Raw genomic sequence first — 6000 nt, forward strand, 5'->3', positions numbered from 1 at the left:
TGGCGGGCCTCCATCTGCCCCTCTAATGACAATGTGGGAAATGATTAACATTAGCCCGCTCTGCATGGAGGCCTTCCAGCAGCTGTGTCGGACATCCATAATGCTTGGCGGGACCGTGCTGTGTGTTCATTAACCCGGCAGTTGTTTTGGGAAGAATTGGAAACGTGTCTGGAATTCTGGACGGATCGCCGCTCGGGTCACATGCACTAACAAAACACACGACTGCTGACCTACTTGGAGAGAAGTACAATGAAGGAGAAGGATGGTATAGTAGAAGGAGGACGGGCCAATGGTGGCATGATGGTTGCTTGTCATACTACAATGCAGTGTGTAAACTGAAACCAGATTCCTCCAGGAGCTGCTTATAGTGAAGGCTGCATGTTGGGCTTCATCATGATTCATGTCGTAGTGTCAGAGAGTGTGGGGGGCTTTGGATACAATGAAACAGTCCTGGATAAAGTAGAAGTTGCAAAACATTGTGTCTGAAAAGTTTATTTTTTGTCATTAAAATAGAATAGAAGCTATTCTGAACCTTAGAAGGAAATTAAAAATATCTTCATCAGCAGATCAAGTGAAACCAATTGTCAAAGAATTTCCGTTGTTTCCATTTCCATTTATTCTGAACACTTGAAGAACTCCATGTTGTATTGAGGCATCTTCAATTTAATGAAATCTCGGAAAACTATTAAGATTACTTTCCGTCAACAAAAATTACTAGTTTGCTACCCTGGCTCCAAAATGGTGTGAAATCCTCCCGCCCCATTGACATCAGGAGCGCAGAAAGTCTACACATATTCTGACAGAAACTGATAAATCACCTGTCGTATCTTTAGATTTTGTCTTTTGGTGCCTCAAATTGTGTTGTGTTTACCAGTCCATTAGAATGACCAACATAGGCCAATGTTTTATCTTCGTTTATTTAAACCCATGTGGTCGACTACCTTTGATTCTTAAAGGTCCCATGTCATGGCCATTTCTACTGATCATAATTCCATTGTTGAGGACTACTAGAATATATTTATATTGTGCAATTTTCCAAACTCACGTTTCTCATACAGCATCTCTGTATAGCAGGGGTTCCCAACCCCCGGTCCGCGGACCGGTACCGGGCCGCGGAGGTGTTACTGCCGGGCCGCGAAATAGCTGTGAGTTTATCGTAATATTTGCAGAATTATAAATATATAAAAATATTTTATCATAATATTTTTTTTAAAAAGTGTTTAATTTTTGCACCTATACCAGTCATATTATTTCATCCAGTAGCCTGGTTAAACTTTCACTAGAAAACTGTTAAAAATGGCTTTTATGATGTTTCGAGGGATTCGGCGGATCCTATAGCCTATAGGGTCTCAGCCTCTCATGCGCACGAGAAAGTTACCGGTGCGCCAAGTAGGAAGAGGAGCGCACAGGGGACAACTGTTTAATTGCAGACTGTTATGTTTATGTGGGGAAATGGCAGTGCATACATTATTTGAGATATATTTCAAACTCGGACTTAATTTTAAGGACATGTCGGCCAGGGGTGTAGAGCTATCTGTTTAAGCACCGGATTGGCAAAACAAGAGAGTAAACCAGTCTGCCTTGATCTATGAATTCATGTCCGGGACTCTCACGGTATCTGCTGCCCGCAGCTGTTTTATAGAAGGAAAACCTCCTTCACTTCATGAAATGGCTGCAGCATCAGGAGGCAGCGGGACGTGTAACTCAGCCTCTGAGAAGTAAAGCACCAGCGGGTAAAGATGTGCCTTTTTTACGCACCGCCTTCGCTGTGTTTACCTTCATCAGAACAGCTTGTGACTGCAGGCTTGCTATAGCAACTCCAACAATTGGCCTAGCAACGGCTTAGCAACCCCATTGTTTTGTTATGAAAATGTATCTATATTTATACACATTCTCGCGAGATCTATCAGGGGTCGTTGTTCGCTCCCATCGCTTGTTGGAGCTCCTGCCCCCCCTCACTGTGCTCTGATTAGTCAGCTTGCCCACTGTTCTGATCAGTCCACCACCGTTACAGCGGAACATCAGATTATGTGACATTACAATGGCGTTAGCAACCAGAAAATGACACCAGTAATGACACACAGATGAGAATGCTGCATCATGGGTCTGGGTGCCTTGTTGGCGGGACGTTGCACGGCTCGCTGTTGCGAGGAGCGGACAGTGTGAGCTGGGTTCATTTCCACTAGCACCCCCCCCAGCTCACAGTTTCGCCGCTGGAGAGTGTGTGCGTGTGGGCGTGTGTGTGTAGCTCCACGGATTGGTGGAGAAAAAAAAAAAGAGAAATCTCCAACGAGGCGTTCTGGGTTCTGGGGCAGCATAGACAGGTATTTTCTGTGTTAGAGTTTTACTCGCTACAAGGTGTACTTTGAGGGTTTGTGACTTTGCAGACCGTTTACATGCAGAAACACCTTCATAACATGCAAGGGGACGGGTAATAACTGGAAAAGCATGACATGACATGACCTTTAAACAACAAGACGTTGGAATGCAAAAACACACAATTCATCATTCTTTACAAGAAATAGGGCCATCAGTCTTTCTGTCTCAAGCCACAGAGTGTAAAAAAAACAAGAACTCAATTTGAAAGCTGCATTTAGCTCATGCTTGTGTCAGTCAATCAATCCTATCACCATCTTTCATTGGCTAGGCCGCATGGTATGGTTAGCCAATGAGCATCGAAACTCTCCAAATTGTGACATTCAAGAGACGTTTTCAGGAAGTGGCTTTTTTATTGATATTTTTGCGAAAATAAAAATGTAAACAACATGGCAGAGGGTTGCATTAAAACCTAAGATGTGGAGGAAGCTGCAGCGGCACTTTAGTGAGTTTTTGGTGGAGTTTCAATGTCAAATAGTTTGTTGTTTTTAAAAGGCCACCACATGGAAAACTTCTCGGTGTGAGAGCATGAAGTAGTGAGATTTTTTTCCAGATAAGGAGGATGAGTGTTGGCGTGAAGCTTTATATTTAGCCAACCTTGTGTTTATAAAGTCCATGTGTGATACTGTTGGCTGAAACTTTTGTAATTCCATTTGTATTGACTTAAAGTTTTATTATCAGCTTAGTGAAGCGTGATTATGAATTAGACACACCTGTACAAATCACACTACTACTGCTTTGTTGACACTGTTTAATTGAATTCATTGTATAGTCATGTTAATCATGTCCAACTCTTGTGTCTTTCTGAAATGTTTAGTAGCGGTCATCTGGAAACCTGGACTCAGACAATGCAGATTTGACCTCCAAAGATGAAGAAGGTAAATTAATTGATGATGGACTGCTGTTGTATTTGTCATCATTTACAGACATACACTGAAGATTGTGTAAACATTGTTGATATTCAACTTGTCAAGAAATCATAGATGCCAAATACTTGATTGTGTTGTTTTCTGAGACCTAAATTATAATAAATGTAAAGGAAAATGTTGAGTCTTATGTGACATAAAGACTAAGTATAATAAAAGACGAAGAAAATATTTTAATTAAAATAAGCCACAGCGTCTTCTTAATAGACTTGTCACAGTTTACAACACAGTGTAGCATTAGAGACAAACGTTTAACATTACGATCTGTTCAGTTAAGTATCCTGTCGCCTATTATGTCAAATGTCACCATCATAAATCCAGCGGCCCGCTCGGACAGCACTAAAGCTTCATGACAGAACATCACGGCTTCACGGTCCATTTGATGTTCGTCCTCTTGGATCATTTGAATGACCAACACAATGCGGTCTCCACGGTGATGCGATGGTTTAGCTTGATGTTTAACAGAAAGTCTCACATCTTATGGCTCCAAACAGACGAGGCACTGTGGCGGATAATCTGCTGAAGATGGACGGCTGCCATGCCGCCGTCTCCAGGAGCCGTGGAGCCATCAGTTCCAGGTAAGAGGAGCAGAGACACTGAGATGGATCTCACAGAGCAGGGACTTCTTTAAGGTCAACATCCTGGTGGCTGCACAGTAAATCTGAAGCTATCACCTTACTTATTGTCCTATTTTATAGACAAAAATAAGAATACAAAGTCATTTACTAGCTTCTCAACCCCATGTAAGATAAAACTGAGATGAAGTTTGATTTAAAAATAAAAAATGTCTATCTTTAACCAGAATTTCAGTTTTGCGTGCAGAAATATCATTTTACATGTTCAGAAAGACCAGGAAATGTCCTGCAAATGAATACAAACAGTTTTCTAGTTGACTATTTTCCTTGTTGCATCTCGACTTGATACGGGTAAATCAAATAAGTTACTTGCCAGTGGCGTGCACAGATTGAGATCATATCTTTACTATTTTACCACCAAACTCCAGTTATTTAATTTAAACTACCTTTTTGTCCAACAAAAGTGCAAATTAAATCGAATGAAATGGTGCTTTTTGGTATCCGATTGTGGTGATACACCAATCAAAGGAAACATAAATATCATAATTACACCTAAAATATTAGACTGAAATAGATCTGTTGGCGTCTATCCGAGCAGTGATAGCCTTTTCGAAATCTGAGGAATGCCCCGACCTGCTGCTGTGTCGCGGCTCAGATTTGAAACGCAGTGACCAGGATATAATGAAGCTGGGAGGCTCAATGAATCCCCAGCAGCCTCCTGCTTCTCTCACTCACAGACCTCAGTCCACACACACCTGTTTTCATTGGATCACAAGCAGTGAGCTTTAGTCTCACACACTCGAGCGATGATGAAATACTGCTGCAACCTCTGCTGCTGTCCAGCTCCCTGTGAGTCTGTGGAGAGACCACATCTCCAAATAATGTTTCCACTTAGTCAATTGTAATTTCAATTAGGACTTTCAGTTAGCATGGGTTGTCCAGTTGGTGAAGATGTTTCTTTATGTGCATGTTCTTTTGGCACATTTGTGTTTTCTTTTAAACTGCAGCGAGTTTTTCCTAATGCTAAACAAACTCTGAGTCTGAACCAGAGACATTTTCTCTTTGATAAAGTCAGGCTAGAATCAGATCAAAGTGTTGATGATTTCAAGGTTCTTTTATTGTCATTTGTACATAGCTACAGTGTAGTTATGACAATGACAATCTTAGATACAATAGTGCAAGTAAATACAAATAAAACGGAATATAATAGAAATAGTGCAAGAATAGTCTATATACAAGTAATCCCTGTGGGATGAAACTGTCCCTGAGTCTGGTGGTTTTAGTCCTGATGCTGCGGTAGCGCCTGCCAGACGGCAGCGGACAGAACAGTTTGATGCTGGGGTCTTTTGTAATCCTGAGGGATTTCTTCCTGAGCCGCTGGGAGTAAAGGTCCTCCATGGATGGCAGCTCCGTCCTGGTGATGTGCTGTGCCGTTTTCACCACCCTCTGTATAGACTTAAGGTTGAGGGCGGTGCAGCTTCCGTACCAGGCAATATTGTGGCTAATATGAGTTACTCAGATCTTTACAGTACTGAACTTTGATTATGTCCACACATATGATTGTTGTAATAGCATGATGACTTCAACTGAATAACTTGTGCACACATTTGACTATCTGTAGTGCCTACCAGCCCCACAAACTGAAATGATACTGTCGGTTTAAGTCTTTTATTTTTATTTTGCACCAAAGCGAGCTTTGATATTGTTCTGACATATTTCACTCTGTTCCTTTATGTTCATTACATTTTTCACCTCAATTATCCACCAATGGATTGCACCCGTGGGCTCAATATTGCTCCAAACATTTGTACCTGCCCTTAAGGAGTGCTATCCCTTAGAGAATTGAACCTGCTCAGGTTTCCGAAGTTGGCAGATGATTTGCAACCCTGACAAGAATAAATCTTTGCGATAAAACCCTCATCACCCGGACCCTAATGAACCAATCTGACATGTTGGAAGCTGTTGAAGCCTCTGTCGTTCTGGAGCATGTTTCAAGAGGGGAGGGGGGGTGGGGGGACTAGCACATGGATCAGGAGACAGGGAGGAGGCAGGAATGCTCTGTGGAGCTCCTTAGGACAGCAGGAGAGCCGGATTCCTCCTCGGAGCGACAACGCCTCGGCCTC

Source organism: Pseudochaenichthys georgianus, chromosome 22 (assembly GCF_902827115.2).
Source record: "Pseudochaenichthys georgianus chromosome 22, fPseGeo1.2, whole genome shotgun sequence".
NCBI classification, from domain to species: domain Eukaryota; kingdom Metazoa; phylum Chordata; class Actinopteri; order Perciformes; family Channichthyidae; genus Pseudochaenichthys; species Pseudochaenichthys georgianus.